This window comes from Triticum aestivum, chromosome 5D (genome assembly GCF_018294505.1).
Source record: "Triticum aestivum cultivar Chinese Spring chromosome 5D, IWGSC CS RefSeq v2.1, whole genome shotgun sequence".
Taxonomy (NCBI): domain Eukaryota; kingdom Viridiplantae; phylum Streptophyta; class Magnoliopsida; order Poales; family Poaceae; genus Triticum; species Triticum aestivum.
The window spans coordinates 416,470,605-416,489,947 of NC_057808.1; the positions used below are offsets into that span (position 1 = coordinate 416,470,605).

A 19,343-nucleotide genomic window follows, 5' to 3' on the forward strand; every position below is an offset into this window, starting at 1 on the left:
ATTTAAGAGCGAAAATTTATTAGGACATTGTAACTTGGCACACGTTTTGTCTTATTAACTCGGCACGACGTTGCAAAGCTAAAGCAATTTATGTATGCTCTGTTTGTATTGATTTTTTTCTTGCCCGTTTGAAAATTGTAAATAATAATGCACACGTGCAAAGCACGTGCCTTCGACTAGTATAAGAAGTACAGAGGGAGTGTTAGTGAAAATATAGGCAATAAGATGTGCCTTTATAGAGATTATACAACGTAAAAGCAGATATAAGTCATTGCAAGAGAAATAGAAAACCATGTTTAGCAAATAAGCAAGGGAGTGTATCCCCGCAAAATAACGAGCTAGTAAACACAGCAACATACAAGTCCAAAGACTTTGTTAAGGGACTACTGGAGGGACCTGGTTGTAAAGATGATGAACAATAGAAGGACATAAAGGCCTTGCCGCCTGGGTGTATATCTGCAAGATAGAAGGGACCATGGCGCAAAAAAAAATCTGGACGCCGAGGACTTGGTAAGAAGAAAGGGGACTGGTGGAAGGGCCTGCCCGTACAGAGAAAAAGCAACTCGTAAGGTCATAACTGCAGAAGAGGAAGGGACGGGGGGCTATCTGCAAAATACTAGGGACCAGCGCGCGAAATCTCGAAAAAATTTGGACCATTTCTCGATTGGGCCATGCTAATCTTCTCTGTATCGTTCCAATTTTATCGGATGTCCCTGAAGGGACAATGAAGGTGCAAGCGCGAGGCTTATAAACCGGTCGAAACGCGTTCCGCTGCGCGAGGTGGTACTAAACATGGCTTCCTCGCTGCGTTTCAGCAAGCACCTGGAGCGCCGGATGGCACCAAACGGCCAGTGGGCTGTATCCTCGTGCAGACTGGCTCCTCCTCGGCCGGCCCACTTAAGGCCCAACTTGAGGAGCCGAGCAGGAACAATTCCCATATGCGTATCCTCATGCCTCAAAAAAAATATAATGCGTATCCTCATGTGAGGTTCATATGTCGACCCCTCAAAAAGGAAGAAGAGTGAGGTTCATGTGTCGACTGTCATGTCGACTGCCACTCAAAAAAAAAAGTGCCACGTCGATTGATTTCATGCTTTTTTTTGCATGGTAATACGTGTCTTATTTATATAGAATAAAGATCAATTTACAAGGCACGTAAGCACCGACCATACATGACTGAAAAGATAGGAAAATCCTATGCAAAATACCAACGCCTGTCATTTTCCTTCGACACCACCGAAGCGGCCACCAAAGGGTAAAAAGACAGATCACCTCTTCGCCCAAGCTCGACGCGGCTCCATCGCTGATCAGCAGCTTTACGGACCTCCAAAGTAGTTTGCCAAAAGCAAAACCATAGCCGTTGAAAGAATCAGACCGGGGCAACATGTCCCCGGACACGCCATCGAACTTCAGAACTGACACCCTCGCATGACGACGACGTCGGAGAAGGAAACCAGAACTGCCCGCCTTCGACCACAGACCCAACACAAGATACTCCATCTTCCAGCTGTCACTTGCGTAGACAACTGCCTGCGCGTACTCTTGAACGACAAAACCTCCCTGCTCCACCATGACGTCGGAGACAACGCCACAGCAACGGGGACAGAGCAGAAGGAGAGACATACCTGATGGAGTCGCCGCCGCCGCCTCGTCAACACCATCCATGAACCCTAACGCTGTCGATCTGAGGGATCGACAGAGACACGATGCCATCAACTCCGAGACGCCGCCATGAAGGACACCGCCGGTGTGGGAGTGGGGTTGAGGCAGATTTATTCGTCCGGGCGCCGCTCCCACCACCCCAACGACGCACCACGACCTAAAAATCCAAAACCTAACTACAGAGCGGAGGAACGGGGTCCCCCCTCCCTCCTGCCGCCGGAGCAGCGGCCGAAAGGAGAGGGGGCCAGCGCACCGGCCGGTGGAGATCGAAGGAAAAGAGTCGCCTCGCCCTAGTCGCCTGGTGGCGGCGGTGGCTAGGGTAGGAAAGCAGATGGGTTTAACTACACGGCGTTACGAAGCTCAATATCCGGGGCTCTGATTGATTTCATGCTTTTGGGGCACGTACGTGCGATGTATCGTCTCGGCCGTACATGTATAGTAGAGTACGTACATGGGTGTCGTCTACGGCAGGCATGTATATGTGGTTGTGTTGAGGATATAGACCTTAGAGTCACCCCCTAGGAGATCCGGGTTACTCATAAAGGTCATTGCCAGAAGCCCGGCGCCAAGCTTGAAGACGGTGGGCCAAAGATGGGCTTAAGACCCGGATATGGCTTAAGGCCCATAGTTACAATCATTATTATGGTAGAACTTGTAGTGTAAGGCAAGAATAGTTGAGAGTCCGAGCCGGACACTCTTATGAGCCGGCCGGGACTCTGAGAGCTGTTGGGCGTCAGCCTCCCTATATAAAGGGACGACCCGACAGCGGTTTAGGGACAAGAAAGATCTCATCGAGAGCCAGGCATAGCAGTTTAGCTCCCTGGTTATCGAAACCCTAATCAATACCACCTCAAACTGGACGTAGGCTTTTACCTTCACCGTAAGGGGCCGAACCAGTATAAACCCTCGTGTTCCTTGTCCCGCTTAACCCCTTCAAGCTTCCTAGCTGCGATGGCTCCACGACTAAGTCCTAGCTCGAGGACATCTGCCGTGACAATTCCACGACAGTTGGCGCCCACCGTGGGGCTGACGCACGGTGGATTTGAGTTCTTGAAGGGCAGCTTCGAAGGGCTCAAGGGATATGATGTGGGCCGGATGACCAAGAGTCGTCGCGGCAAGCTCTACATCGACGATGCAAACTGGGGCCCCGACGCTGGCTCAATTGAGTACGGGTACCGGGTCCCCTTCGGCGGAATTCATGTTTTCATTGGCAAGGTTGGTGAGCCGGGCCCTGAGCCGGATCTCTGCGCCGACCTCATCGAGACGGCTCAGCGTGCACGACCCGCCCGGTCCCGGCCTGCCTTAAGGCATGCTTTTGTGGGATGTATCCATGGAGGGCTCTCTGATCGATCTGGATCTGGTGATGAGACGGCCACCGGCTCTGACGGCGAGTCGTCCACCGATGAGTCAAACTCGTTGTATCAACTTCAAGATGGCAGGCTCATGGGTTGCTCCGATGGTGACAGTATTCCGGACCTGTTTGAGCCGCCAAGCCGGGTTGGGATCTTCATGGCCGGTGCGCAGCCTGTTCAGAACCCTGCTGCTGGAGCAGGAACCCCGGTGCCCTCGCCGGCTCAGGTGCTAATGGATCTCACGGACAAGATGACGGCCCTGTTAAACGCCACGGTTGACCCGGCGGATCAAGCTCAGCATGATGCGGAGGTGGCACAGTTAAAGTTGGATCTAGTGAAAGCTAAGGAAGATCTGGCAGCAGAAGGGATCAGGATGGCTGCGGAGAGGGCGGCTCTCGATGCCCAAACCCAGTTGATTCAAGCGCAGTCCTTCCGGCTCACGATGGATCAGAACGCGTCCAATGAGGTCATGAGAAGGAGGCATCAAAAGGCCCAATCTCGACTCCCTCCGGTTTACGATCCACGAAACCTCTTCAACACGCCAGATGCAGGGTCTAGTAACCCGCCAGGGGGCATAGTGCCCGGGTCAGGGACCCTTATTCAGCCACACGTAATGGGGCCTCCCCAGGTGCCCCTGCGCCGCCTCAGTACGTACCAATACCACCGGGTCATTATGCTAACCCGCTGGAGAACATGGTCGCCGCCGCAGCACGGCTGGCGGCTCTCCCAATTGATGGCGACTCTCCGACGGCTATTGAAACCCGCCGGGTCAGGGAACTCCTTCAGACAGCACTGGCGCAGCAAGAGGCATACTCTTACAGCCGGGATAGGATCCACTCGACCCCTCGTCCAGGCCGGAGCCCGAGTTACAACAGACACATGGTCTCAGCGACCGGCTCAAGTAACGTCCGACGCCATGACCCGCCCCCTGGTCATGGCCCGGCTCATAACGGAGCCTTTCACGCAGCAGACCAAGACAGAGCGCGGCACGAGGCGGAGCAGGTGCCTCAGTTGACGGCTTACCAGACTCCCCCGGCTTATCCGACGACTTCCGTCGACGTGGGTATCCCTACCAGGACCGGGGGTGTCCCTTGTTTAGTGACAGCTATCCGCAATGAACGTCTACCCAAGGACTTCAAAGGCCCTAGGAAGGTGCCTAATTACACAGCAGACTTACAACCCGCAGCCTGGATCGAGAGTTATGAGATGGCCATGGAACTGCTGGAGGTCAGTGAAGCGGCCATGGCTAAGTACTTCACCATGATGTTAGATGGGACTGCCCGCACTTGGTTGAAAGGGCTGCCACCGAATTCCATCGGGTCTTGGGCTGAGCTGAAAGCCCGGTTCATCCAAAACTTCAAGGATACCTGTAGGCAGTCTATGTCAATTGTGGATTTGACTAACTGTAAGCAGCAGGAGGGTGAATCCACGACACATTGGGTTCGCCGGGTCAAGGAGATCATACATTCATCAGATAAGATGGATGCCGGCTCTGCAGTCTTAATGTTGGAGCAGAATTGTCGTTTCGTGCCCCTGAAGATGAAACTCGGGCGGCTTAAGCGCGACTGCAATGATATGGGTACACTGATGGCGGCTCTTGTCAAGTACGCCGATTCTGATGGTACCAAGGACCCCGCTTCAGATGATGAAAGGACAGGGAAGGGAAAGAAGAACGACAATGACAAGGGTCCTCAGCATAACCCGGGGAACCAAGGAGGAGGCAAGCGCAAGGCCGATGGCAGCCTAGAGTTTGTAGCCAACGCCAGCTCATAAGGTAATAACCAGCGACGCAAGGGGAGGCCCCCTCCCCGAGGCGGCGGGTCAGGCCCGACGCTGGAGCAACTGTTGAATGAGCCTTGTCCAAGGCATGGCTCTAGAGAGAAGCCAGCAACTCATCTATGAAAGGATTGTGCAATCATGAAGGCCTTTAAGAATTACAATGGCCCGGGCGGCGGCTCAGGCGCCGGCGGCTTTCATGGCCCGGGCGGCGGCTCAAATTCTAATCCTCAGAACGGTCAAGGGGGCTTTAATCAGCAGTCTGGCCAGGGTCATCAACAGCAACAGGGAGGTTATCAGACTAATCCAAAGCAGCTTAGCGGTGGACAGTATCATGTGTTTACCACCAGTCTGTGTAAGCGAGATCAGAAGCTTCATAAGAGGGCTGTGAATGCTGTTGAGCCGGCGATTCCACGCTACTTGCGGTGGTCTGAGCAGCCTATAGTGTGGAGTAGGTGTGACGCCCCCGATTTGACCGTACACTAATCATGCACGCAAATGTGTATGATCATGATCAGGGACTCACGGGAAGGTATCACAACACAACTCTAAAACATAAGTAAGTCATACAAGCATTATAATACAAGCCAGGGGCCTCGAGGGCTCGAATACAAGTGCTCGATCATAGACGAGTCAGCGGAAGCAACAATATCTGAGTACAGACATAAGTTAAACAAGTTTGCCTTAAGAAGGCTAGCACAAAAGTAGCAACGATCGAAAAGGCAAGGCCTCCTGCCTGGGACCTCCTAACTACTCCTGGTCGTCGTCAGCGGCCTGCACGTAGTAGTAGGCACCTCCAGTGCCGTGGGAGTCGTCGTCGACGGTGGCATCTGGCTCCTGGACTCCAACATCTGGTTGCGACAACCAGATAGAAAGGAAAGGGGAAAAAAGAGGGAGAGAAGCAACCGTGAGTACTCATCCAAAGTACTCGCAAGCAAGGAGCTACACTACATATGCATGGGTATATGAGTAAAGAGGCATATCAGTGGACTGAACTGCAGAATGCCGGAATAAGAGGGGGATAGCTAGTCCTGTCGAAGACTAAGCTTCTGGACATCTCCATCTTGCAGCATGTGGAAGAGAGTAGATTGAAGTCCTCCAAGTAGCATCGCATAGCATAATCCTACCCGGCGGTCCCCTCCTCGTCACCCTGTTAGAGGGCGATCACCGGGTTGTATCTGGCACTTGGAAGGGTGTATTTTATTCAGTATCCAGTTCTAGTTGTCATAAGCTCAAGGTACAACTCCGGGTCGTCCTTTTACCGAGGGACACGGCTATTCGAATAGATAAACTTCCCTGCAGGGGTGCACCACATAACCCAACACGCTCGATCCCAATTGGCCGGACACACTTTTCTGGGTCATGCCCGGCCTCGTAAGATCAACACGTCGCAGCCCCACCTAGGCTCAACAGAGAGGTCAGCACGCCGGTCTAAACCTATGCGCGCAGGGGTCTGGGCCCATCGCCCTAAGCACACCTGCACGTTGCGAACGCGGCCGCGAGCAGACCTAGCAACCCACACGATCACGGCGGTTACGTCAAAGCGGTCCAACACGGCGCGCGCCACTCAGTCGCTGACGTCAAAAGAGCTTCGGCTGATACCACGACGTCGGGATACCCATAACTACTCCCACGTAGATGGTTAGTGCGTATAGACCAAATGGCCAGACTCAGATCAAATACCAAGATCTCGTTAAGCGTGTTAAGTATCCGCGAACGCCGACCAGGGCCAGGCCCACCTCTTACCTAGGCGGTCTCAACCTGCCCTGTCGCTCCGCCGCAAAGATCCACTTGCGGGTACTCCTACGAGCCGACCCGACTTTAGTCATCACATGTGTCATGTATATAGTATACAAGTATATGCCCGTGATCACCGCCCAGGTGATCACGGCCCGATAGTATAGCACAGCAGACGGACAAGAATGTAGGGCCACTGATGGAAAACTAGCATCCTATACTAAGCAGTAGGGTAGCAGGTAAGGGAAACAACTGTAGCAACAATGACAGGCTATGCAACAGAATAGGATTAACCGAAAGCAGTAACATGCTACACTACTCTAATGCAAGCAGTATAGAGGAGAGTAGGCGATATCTGGTGATCAAGGGGGGGCTTGCCTGATTGCTCTGTCAAGTAGGAGGGGTCGTCGACTCCGTAGTCAAACTGGGCAGCAGCAGTGTCGGTCTCGTAGTCTACCGGAGAGAAGAGGGGGAAGAAACAGTAAATACAATGCAAACATAAGCATGACGATGCGTGACATGACAATGAGCGGTGCTAGGGGTGCCCTAACGCGACAGTAGGTGGTACCGGTGAAGGGGGGGAACATCCGGGAGGTATTCCCGATGTTTCGCGTTTTCGGACAGACGGACCGGAGGGGGAAAGTTGCTAGTTCGATAGGTTAGGGAGGTGTGGTGGACGAACGGACTGCGTATTCGGATTCGTCTTGTCGTTCTGAGCAACTTTCATATAGAAAACATTTTCATCCGAGTTACGGTTTAAAAGATATGAATTTTCAAAGTTTATTTGAATTTCTGAATTATTTATATTAAGAAAAATGAATTATGACGTCAGCATGAGGCAATGCTGACGTCAGCAAGTCAACAGGTCGGCTGACCAGTCAAACCAGACAGGTGGGTCCAGTGGGACCCACATGTCAGCCTCTGTTAGTCTAATACTTAATTAAACTAATCTAACAGTATAATTAGAGGGATGGGCCCCACATGTCAGTGAGTGTTTAGCTAAACTAATTATTTTTATTTATAAAACATTTTCCTTTTCTTTTATTTTTTTAATTTCTGCGGCGGGGCCCGCATGTCAGTGACTGGGCCTGCCCAGTCAGCAGTTGACTGGGTCAACCCAGTCAACTGGGGCCCGTGGGGGCCACTGGCAGTGACCCAGGGGTGGGGCCCGGCCGGCCACGTCGGCAGGGCACCGGAGAGGGGCTCCGGCGAGCTCCAACGCGGCGGCGATGCGCGGGTGAGCTCGGGTTTCGCCCACGGTGGCCCATTTGGAGCGCGGTTAGGTCCTATGACGAGCTGACGCTCGCGCGCATCGGGCGCGGCAAGCGGCAGGTGCCGAGGTGGTCGGAAATGGCACCGGCGATGAGCCGAGGCGGCGACCAGAGCACGGCACTGACGGGAAAGACGCAGGGGGCATGCGGGAAAGAGCTAGTGGGTGCTACGGCTTCCTACGGAGATGTTGAGCACGACGGCGTGCTCAAACGCCAGCTGCGTGAGCTGTGGCCGCAACGGCGAGGTGAGCGGTGGAGCAAGCTTTCGGCCGATGGCGGATCAGCTGCTAGAGCTCGCAATCGAGGGCGTTGAGTGAGGGGAAGGAGAGAGATGCTCACAGGGGGGGTCTGCAGAGGTGCTAAGCGGGCGCGGGGTGGTCTGGCGAGGCAGATCGATGAGGTGGACGACGACGGCCGTGGTTGGGGAAGAAGGCCGGCGGTGACGTCTCGAGGCACTCCGGCTCAACCTAGCGCTTGCATACGGTGCAGAAGAGGACGGCGGTGCTCCTCGACATCCTCCCGAGCGCCGGGGAGGCTTGTGGCCACGAGCACGGTGACGGCACGGCGATGGCGTTCGGACGACAGAGGAGGGAAGAGAGCGAGCGAGGAGGAGGGGAATGGATGGGGACGCCAGGGGGATTGGAGAGGGGATCGAGGAGTCGAGGCGTGGCAGCCTTATCCTCTCGCGGGGTTCATCGCCGGCGAGGGGGGGTCCGGCGGCGACCAGCCTCCTGTAGCGACGGGGTCGGGGGAACAGAGACCCGACCGGGGAGGGGGAGTGGGCCGGCTAGGGTGGGTCGACGGCCAGCTGGGCCGAGGCCCAGCGGGGAGGGGGGTCTTTTCCCTTTTTCCTTTTTTTTTCTGGGATCTGTTTTCTGTTTTCCTTTTATTTGTTTATTTCCTTTTTTTGTTTTATTTCATTTAAAAGTATTTAGACATTTTATAAAAATGTGATTTCTCCACCATAATTACCAGTGTATTATTTAGAACCCACTGAACATTTTTGTTTGAATTTTTGAAAACTTTTATTTTCCACTTTTAAATTTAATTGAAGTTTGAACTAGGAGTTTGACAAGGGTGTGGTTCAAATGTGATCTAGCCCTGTTTAGCAATATGATTAGCTTAATCACAGGGGGTTACTGTAGCATGATTCTCAGGGTGTTACAGTAGGGAGGATCACCCTCCCCGGGTGGATAATCCGGGTCACTTAGCCTTGGTGGTGGCTCCTCAGGTGGGAGGATATAAGTTCACTAAGGTGCTCATGGATGGAGGCAGCAGCATCAACATCCTCTATTATGAGACGTTCCGTCGTATGGGGTTGATTGATAAGAACCTCAGCCAGTCAAACACTATCTTCCATGGTGTGGTACCTGGTAAGTCGGCTTATCCGGTCGGCAAGATCGAGTTGGAAGTGGCCTTTGGAGATGAGAACAACTACAGGGTGGAAAAATTGACCTTTGAGGTGGTCAAGATAAGAAGTCCGTACCATGCTATATTTGGGCGGCCGGCTTACGCCAAGTTCATGGCACGGCCGTGTTACGTGTATTTACAGCTCAAGATGCCGGGTCATAATGGGACCATTACGGTTCATGGAAGCCGGAAGGTGGCTCTGGAGTGTGAGGAAGGCGATGCAGCATATGCAGAATCTGTTTGTGCAACAGAGGAATTGAAGTTTTACAAAGACAACGTTGACCCAACAGATATGACCTCTCTGAAAAAGCCGACTACGGAGCATGAGCCGGCAATGAAGTTTAAGTCGGCTGATGAGACTAAACTTGTTGATTTCGTTCCTGGAGATTCATCTCGGCAATTTAGCATCAGTGCCAATCTGGATCCAAAATAGGAAAGTGCGCTCATCGAGTTCATCCGTGAGAATAGGGACATCTTCGCATGGAAACCTTCTGACATGCCAGGTGTACCTAAAGAACTCGCTGAGCACACTCTCAATGTTGATCCGAAATTTAAGCCGGTCAGGCAGTTCCTTCGGCGGTTCAATGAGGAGAGGCGGAAAGCTATTGGTGAAGAGGTGGCCCGGCTCTTGGCGGCCGGGTTTATTGTTGAAGTCTTTCACCCAGAGTGGTTAGCTAACCCGGTGCTCGTGCTCAAGAAGAACGGCACTTGGCGGATGTGTGTGGACTACACGGACTTAAACAAGGCGTGTCCGGCTGATCCTTTTGCCCTTCCCCGTATTGATCAAATTATTGATGCTACGGCAGGTTGTGCGCGCTTAAGTTTCTTGGATGCTTATTCCGGATATCATCAGATTAAAATGGCAGTTAAGGACCAGGAGAAGACGGCATTCATCACTCCCTTTGGAGCCTTCTGCTATGTGTCTATGCCCTTTGGACTCAAGTGTGCACAGGCGACTTATCAGCGTTGTGTGCAGAACTGTCTTCATGACCAGATTGGGCGCAATGTTCATGCTTATGTGGACGATATTGTAGTTAAATCCATAAAGGAGGAAACCCTGATAGATGATTTAAGGGAAACCTTTGATAATCTCCGGGTTTATAAGATGATGCTTAACCCGGCCAAGTGTGTTTTTGGTGTTCCTGCAGGCAAACTCTTGGGTTTCTTGGTTTCTGACAGAGGCATTGAAGCTAACCTGGAGAAGATCAAGGCCATCACCTCCCTGGCTAAACCGGCGTGTATAAATGATGTTCAGCGCTTGGCGGGTCGCATCGCTGCTTTAAGCCAGTTTATAAGCCGTTTGGGTGAGAAGGCCATGCCATTATATCAGTTGATGAAGAAAACTGATAACTTTGTCTGGAATGATGCAGCCAATACTGCCTTTGAGGATTTGAAGAAGCAGCTGGCAGAGCCCCCAGTCCTGGCTGCTCCGGTTGATAAGGAGCCCTTATTACTATATGTGGCGGCGAACACACGAGCTGTCAGTGTGGCTGTGGTGGTGGAGCGCAAGGAAGAGGGTAAGGAGCATCTGGTTCAGCGGCCGGTTTATTATGTCAGCGAAGTGCTCATTGAGTCCAAGCAGCGGTATCCGCATTGGCAGAAGCTTGTTTATGGTGTGTTCATGGCGAGCCGGAAACTTAAGCATTATTTCCAGGGTCATCCCATCACTGTGGTCAGTTCTGCCCCTCTTGGTGATATCATTCAAAACAGAGAGGCCACAGGGAGAGTGGCTAAGTGGGCTATAGAGCTTGGACCTCATGGTCTCAAATACGTGCCACGCACTGCTGTTAAATCTCAGGCCTTGGTGGATTTCATCAATGACTGGACAAAGTCACAAGTGCCCGAGCAAAAGCCGGATAACACATATTGGACTATTCACTTTGATGGGTCCAGGCAGTTGGAGGGCTCGGGGGCTGGAGTCGTGTTGGCTTCCCCTAAAGGTGACAAGTTCCATTATGTGCTACAGTTGATGTTTCCTTGTACTAACAATGCGGCTGAGTACGAGGCCTTGCTCCACGGTCTTCGGATGGCTAAGGAGATGAGCTTGAGCCGGGTAAGGTGTTTCGGTGACTCAGACTTCGTGGCTCAACAAGTATCAGGCAAGTGGGACTCTAAAGACCCTCTCATGGCGGCTTATCGCCGCGAGGTTGATGCCATTGCTGGGCACTTTCAGGGCTACCAAGTAGAGCACATTGATCGCAGGAAGAACGAGGCGGCTGATGCTCTAAGCCGGCTGGGCTCTCAGCGAAAGCCGGTGCCGCCTAATACTTTCCTGGATGTCCTGTATAACCCTTCTGTTAAGTTGCCTACAGAGGAAGACTTGGCTGTCCCTGACCCGGAGGCACGACTGGTGGCGGCTCTCCATATCATACCGGACTGGACAATGCCCTATCTGACTTACATGACCCGGGGAGAGTTGCCTGAGGATGAAACTTTGGCCAGACAAATAACCCGGCGGGCTAAGTCAATGATTGTTATCAATGGCGAGTTGCATCACCGCAGTGTTACGAGAGCGTTTCAGCGTTGTGTTTCCCCTGAGGAAGGTCAAGAGATTTTGCGTGAGATTCATGAAGGGGATTGTGGCCATCACGCCGGCTCAAAGTCTCTTGTGGCCAAGGCTTTTCGTCATGGTTTTTACTGGTTGACGGCTCATGCTGATGCAGAGGACTTGGTCAGTAAGTGTGATGGTTGCCAAAGGTCCTCGCGACGGGCTCATGCGCCGGCTCAAGAGCTGAGGATGATCCCAATTACTTGGCCCTTTGCGGTCTGGGGGCTTGATATGGTTGGGCCTTTTAAAAGGTCCAAGGATAAGAAGACCCACCTTTTGGTGGCAGTTGACAAATTTACCAAGTGGGTTGAAGCGGAGCCAGTTAGCAAGTGTGATGCAGCCACGGCGGTTCAGTTTATGAAAAAGGTGATCTTTCGCTTTGGTTTTCCACACAACATTATAACTGACAATGGCACCAATTTATCCAAAGGCGCCATGGAGGAGTTTTGTCAACGAGAGCATGTCCGACTTGATGTTTCCTCGGTGGCTCATCCTCAATCCAATGGTCAAGCTGAGAGAGCTAATCAGGAGATTCTGAAGGGCATCAAGCCCCGGCTTTTGGTCCCTTTGCAACGGACGCCGGGTTGTTGGGTGGAGGAGTTGCCCTCCGTGTTATGGAGTATCAACACTACTCCTAACAGGTCTACAGGTTTTACGCCTTTCTTCATGGTTTATGGGGCAGAAGCAGTCCTCCCCAGTGACATCCGTCACTCGCCTCGAGTGGTGGCTTATGTTGAGGCGGATAATGAGCAGGCGCGCCAAGATGCTCTTGACTTGTTGGACGAACAGCGTGATGTGGCAGCAGCCCGTTCAGCGATTTACCAACAAGACTTGCGCTGTTATCATAGCCGCCAGGTTAAATCCCGGGTCTTCCAGGAAGGCGATCTGGTGCTCCGGCTCATCCAAGATCAAACAGACGCGCACAAGCTATCCCCGCCTTGGGAAGGGCCCTTTGTGGTCAGCAAGAATTTGCACAACGGGTCGTATTACCTCATTGACATTCGGGAGCACAAAGATTCACGTAAGTCGGAGGAAGAGACCCGTCGGCCGTGGAACATAGCTCAGCTTCGGCCTTACTACACTTGAGCCACCGGCTCTCATGATGTACATATTTCTCTAAGCCATGTATATATTATGATAAGCAATAAAGCAGGACCTCTGTCCTTTTTTCTCCTCCAAATGTGCACGTGTTGTTTTCATTGCAAGATTACATGATAAACTTGAAGGAGGATCCGGCTTATGATCGTATCCGAATCTAGCCGTAGGCAATAAGGTCACTTGAGGGCTTCCTGTTCAAACATAGGTCGTATTCGAACCAAAGAGAACATAGCTGTCGATACCCATTTGATTGGCAAAGTGCCGAGCTCATTGTGGAGTTTTCTTTGATCATATTTGAATCTTAGTTTAACCCTTTGGGAACCTACGTGGATCGTATTCGAATCAACGTCGTTAAACAATTCTTAAAATCACTTGGGGGCTTCCTGTTCAAACATGGGTTGTATTCGAACCAAAGAGAACATAGCTGTCGGTACCCTCTTGATTGGCATCGCCACACCCACTGGGGGCTATATGATCGTATTCGAATCCTAGCATAACCCCTTTGGGCCGGGTCTTTGGTCGTATTTGAACCGGAAGCCCCTAAGTTCTTCTGTTTTATAGCAAGTTTCTTCTGATTATTTCAAAGTGTGTACAGCCGGGTCTCACTTTGCCGGCTTAACGTTGATTTACAGTGTTAACTATTAAGACAGGTAAATCGGAATTAAGGTACCAACCTTATTACCCGGGTTATCTAAACCGGAAATATGCTTGCAGACCGCTACGTGTGTTATTACGGCTGTATTAAGGACATAATTGAGGACCAGTCTTTTTTGGTTCATATTCTGGGTTATATATTTAAAACATATGATTCTCAGTGCGGTAAGCCGCCTAGAGACTTGTGATTTGTCCTTTTATGCAGGATAGTTAAAGGCAACTATTTTGAGCTTAAGGAAAATGAATGATCAATTATGACCCGGAGAAATATAAAGGAGACAACTTCAATGGACTTCGGCATTCAACGTGTGCACGATGGCACGGCAGAGTTAAAGTGTTGGTCCTACTCTATTACAAGACTCATTGAATCCAAAAGGGTGGAGCATTGTTTTACAAGCCGCCTGCAGAGTTAAGACGCTTGCTGGGTTGAAGTCTCCGGTTCGTCCCTCTCTTCTCCTCCGGCTGTTCCCAAGGCTTGGAAGGTCGACGACTTCCAGTCGATGCCACTCAGAGCTTCGAATTGAGCCTCCTCGTCAATTAACCCCGCCGGGTCAATCTCCGGGGCGAAGGTGTGCTGACGAGCCGGCGGGATTAAGCTGAGGGCTTCATAGCGCGGGGTCGGGATCCTCTGATTTTCCGCATTGTAACCCGGCTGGTACTTGGTCAGATCTGTGTCGTTTCCAATGAGGGTGGCGACCGGGCGCACGATCTTCACGCAGGCGGCAAAGTCCCTTTGGTCGAAGGCTGTGCCGTCTTCCTTCAGACTTGGATAGCCGAGGGCGATGTCCGCCGGGTCTAACTCTAGAAGGAACGCCTTGGCCCGGCTCAGCGCGGCAATCGCTCCGGCTCTTGCAGAGGCCCGTCGCAGCTCTTGGATATGTTGAGGCATAACGGCGAGCCGGCGAAGAACTTCTGCCAGGTGAGTCGGCACCTCGTTGGATAGGGCCACCACGGCCAAGGCACGCTGTGACCCGGTGTAAAGCTGCTCCACCAGGGTGTACACGGCCTTCAGCTTGGTTACCACACTCTGGTTGAGGTTGGCACTTCTGGGACCTGTTTAACAGCATCAGATAAGCCGCCGACAAGGATGAGTTATGAGATATAAAAATTTTAAACTGGATGAAAGCCGGCGGATGACTTACCGAAGATTGCAGCAACCATCTGGGACACTTGGCGCTTTAAGCCGGAGAGTTCGGCCGTCTTCTCTGACAGGGCCTTCTCCGCATGTTCGGCCCGGTTCACCAGAGTGGCCTTCTCTTCGGCCCAGGCTTTCCGTTCAGCATCAAATTCCGTCTTCAGCTTTTCTTGAGCGGAAATGCTGGACACGAATTTGGCATTGGCCTTCCGGGTCTCAATTTCTTGTGTCTTCAGCCGGTTCTTCAGATCGGAGATGTCAGCTTCGAATTTCTTGCAAGTAGCCTGCATAATTGCCGGGTTATAGGATGAACAGTTATTATACAATTTTCAAAGTCCCAAGCACTTTACAAGCAAAGACACTTGGCACTTGGGGGCTAATGCATATTGAACGTTTCTATCTACAATTGACCGGTTCAAGTGTTTAACCCGGAACTTAAAGTCTACAACACATTCTATCATAAGTCGTAGACTTGGGGGCTAGAGCATGGTAAGAATGACAAGATAACTATACAGTAAGCAAGAAGAAAGACGAGTGGTACCTCAGACTTCTGCTGAATCTGGTTTACCATGCTGATCTCTGCACCCGGCTCTTGTGCACCTGGCTGACGAAGCCGGAGACGATCTCTCCGATGTTCAAATTGGCGTAGTCGGTGAGGTCCAGGTTAACCCGGCGGGGCTGTAGCAACTCCCCCTTGGCGGAGCACTTGGCCAGCGCAGTAGGTCTCCCCGGCTCAACAAATTCCGTCCGGGTGATTACCACGTCCGGATCATCTGCTGGTTGAGCCGAGCTGGAGGCCTCCGGGTTAACAGAAGCTTCTGCAGTTGCCTTGTCGGTTGGAGCGGTGGCTTCGGGAGCGGAGGCAGCTCGCGGTTCTTGACCTGCTACCTCCGGCTCAGGCAAATCCGGCTCTTCGAACGGCTTGGTCTTCTTCGCCCTCTTGGTGAGTTTGGCCTGGGCACTGAAAAGACAGAAAGGTTAAGCATAAAAATGTAAGTAAAGACAAGTACAATATGAGATGGTCATCATTACCCGGGCACGGTCTTGAAAGCCGGCAGGCTTGACTGCATAGAGTCGCCAGAAGAGGGGGAAGTTTCCTGATAATTTGAGTCAGAAGAGTTGAGCGGTTGAAGGATAACACCCGCCAAAGGATGAAAAGGGTACAAATTTGAGATCACCTCGGTCCGGCGCTTCCTCGACGCGTCCGGTAAGCCGGAAGAGAGGTCGGCGTCCTTGTTGGTCCGGGTGTGCCGCCGGCTCTCATGAGTCTGTCGCTTCAAAATAAATTGAGGATCTTGATAAGCTAAAGGATGTGAAAAGCTTACTTTCCGGGTTACCCTTCGGATTTTCAGCCTTGGCAAGGGCTCCGAGTCGGAGGAAAGTATCATTACCTCTTCAACCACCGGGTTACTGGCTCCGGTGTCATCCTGTTGATGGGCAAGTGTTGGTAAGGCGGACAGAAATAAACAATAAAACATAACAAAGAGTTTACAGGTTCAGGGGTTACCTCTGACTCGGAGCTGTCGCTTAGTTGCATCAGCTCCGAAGCAGTAGGCCTACTTCCCTTCTTACGGGGAGCGGCTCTCTTGGCGGTTTTCTTCGCCTTCCTGGCCTTCTTGGCCGCCTCGTGGTCATATTTGACCCGCCAGAATTTGTCATCAGCCTGAAAAATACAATGATGGTTTCTTAAAGATTCAGATGAAGGTTATCTGTAGACAAAGATAAAATGTTCAAATCAGTGGCTTACTGCTGGGGCTGGATTGGTCTTGCAGAAGGGGGCTAACCCGGTCCTCCCGCAGTCTGCCAAGCTCTCGTTCAGGAGAGCCTTGGTCATGTCCTCGGCGACATCTTCAGGGAGGTCGCTGCGGCTGTGTCGCAAGGGATCATCTTTCCGGCCCGTGTACTCGCACATTAAGCCGGGGCGACGACTCAATGGGATTACCCGCCAGGAGATCCAGACCCGGACCAGATCAATTCCATTAAGACCATTGCCCAGGAGAGCCTTGATCCTGTTAATAGTGGGGAGGAGAGGTTGGCGCTCCGCTTGAGTCAGCTTGTTTGACAGTGGGTGTGTCGGTTCCAGACGCGAGGGGCGAAAGCCGGGCAGCGGACTTTCATCAGCCGGTGACGTGTCTTGCCAATAGAACCATGTCTGGTTCCAGTATTTGGGGTGGCTTGGCGGCTCTGCGTAAGGGAAAAGGCAGTCCCTCCGCTGCTGAATGGAGATGCCACCGAGCTCCAAGCTTGGCCCATTGGCGCACTCATTCTGCCGGTTCAGGTAGAAGAGCTCTCTGAAGAGCAGCAGGCTGGGCTCCTCTCCAAGGTAGACCTCGCAGAACACTTGGAAGTTGCAGATATTGGACACTGAGTTGGGCCCTATGTCTTGAGGCCGCAGGTCGAAGAAATTCAGCACGTCTCTGAAGAACTTTGAGCCGGGCGGTGCGAAGCCCCGACTCATGTGATCCGCAAAAATCACTACCTCCCCGTCCTTTGGTTGTGGTCTCTCCTCTGACGGGTCAGGGGCACGGTAGGACATGACGTCCTTCTTGGGCAAGTAACCCGACTTCATAAAGTCCGTCAAGGTCTCGTCGGTGACGTTGGACCTCATCCAGTTGCAAGTGATGGGTGCTTTGGGAGCTTTGGGAGGCATGATGAACGTGGGAAGCCTATGATACAGGGAAAAATGTCCGGTTTAAATAATGAGCCGGAAGAGACTTACAAGTCAAGGTTTAAGGTGGCGGCTCATGGAGGGGCCTAATGATATATATCTGAGTACATTGGGTTATCTAAGCCGTCAAAAAGATGCCAAGAGTAATTCAGTTCGTCTACAGCCTTGTTGTAAGTAAACCGGTAACTTTTACGGCTTGTGGCTTCTTTTGAGCCGGAAGATCCTGTGGCGTGTGGTTTCTTTAAACCGGAAATGTAAGTCGCCATGGCTCAACGAAGTACAGTTTTTTACTAAATGTGGTGAAAACAAGTTTCACACATTGCGGTAAATAATTTGGATCAAACGGTCGGCTGAAAAAGAAAATTTCTAGACCTAAAAACAGACGCGAGGGAAGTTCTTGGGCTTGAATGGGGCCTTTAGGCAGTCAAAAGAGATCTACTTGCATTTGAAATGAGTGCCAAACAGCTACCGCGACAGGTCTATGCAGGTCTAAGATCAAGACGGGCAGTAAAAATGACAACTACCGGGGCTCGTGGGTGACGGCGAAGAACACGAAGAACATGGACGAACCCTACGGCAGATCTGTTCTACAGGGCAAGCAGGACTTACAGGGGCTGGTGAGTCGCGGAGGTCGTCGCGTTTCTCTGGTCAAATCAGGGTGATGCAGCGGCCTGAGTTGGTGACGGCGAGAAGACCCGCGGCGGCGGCGGCAGCAGAGCTCGAGCAGGGGAGCAGTGGCGCGAGGAAGAAGACGAAGAAGAGAGGAGTGGCTGAAGGCCTGTCGGGCCGGTCTATTTATAAGGGTGAGCTCATAAGTGGGCGCGAGAAACGAGGAGACCACGGCGTGGTTATCTCCCCACGAAACGCCTCGATTTTTGGGATGACAGTAAAGATAAGATCCGTTGCGGATCTGGCGGAGTAAAAAACGGACTTAATGGAAGATGACGTCACGACGGATTACCTGGAGTCCAGAGGATGACGTCACGCCGGGTTATGGCCTTCACACAATTGTAAGCCAGAGATTTTCTGTCGGAAGGATTGAAGATTGACACGAGCCGGCTCAAATCAATCTGGGGCCTAATGTTGAGGATATAGACCTTAGAGTCACCCCCCAGGAGATCCGGGTTACTCATAAAGGTCATTGCCAGAAGCCCGGCGCCAAGGTTGAAGACGGTGGGCCAAAGATGGGCTTAAGACCCGGATATGGCTTAAGGCCCGTAGTTACAATCATTATTATGGTAGAACTTGTAGCGTAAGGCAAGAATAGTTGAGAGTCCGAGCCGGACACTCTTATGAGCCGGCCGGGACTCTGAGAGCTGCTGGGCGTCAGCCTCCCTATATAAAGGGACGACCCGGTAGCGGTTTAGGGATAAGAAAGATCTCATCGAGAGCCAGGCATAGCAGTTTAGCTCCCTGGTTATCGAAACCCTAATCAATACCACCTCAAACTAAACGTAGGCTTTTACCTTCACCGTAAGGGGCCGAACCAGTATAAACCCTCGTGTTCCTTGTCCCGCTTAACCCCTTCAAGCTTCCTAGCTGCGATGACTCCACGACTAAGTCCTACCTCGAGGACATCTGCCGTGACAATTCCACGACAGGTTGTTTTTCACGTGAAGAAAGCTGCCGCCGCTGGTGGTGGTTGTTGATGGAGTGAAGTCTGTCCGTGGGCGGTCTGTGCTTCCGGTGCAATGCAGGGGCTCCGCTGGTCGTACTCATACTGTCATACACAGAGGCTCCGCTGGTTCTATGCGCAAGTAGGATATCTGAACTGAAAGCGCATCGAAACGGTCAGCTAACCAACGACGATGTATCAGAAATTCATAATGCCTGCAGTGTCCTTGTGTGTGTGCGTGATCGATGCTATACTGCGGTAGTAGCTTTGCTAGGCTAGGCTAGGCAGGGCGCGGAGCCTGACGGCCATTGATTTGCCGGCACGGTGCAGGTACCATATCATACGTGTATGGATGGAGGCATGAGTTGCATATATATGTCTCCGCCTCCTTGGCACTACTGCAGTCTGCAGCGCTTT

At 52.0% G+C, this 19,343-nt stretch overlaps 1 pseudogene; it reads right to left on the reverse strand.

Annotated features, from left to right (window-relative positions):
- Positions 1-642: 642 nt before the first annotated feature.
- Positions 643-723, reverse strand: LOC123126899 (uncharacterized; annotated as a pseudogene).
- Between the last annotated feature and the right edge of the window lie 18,620 nt (positions 724-19,343).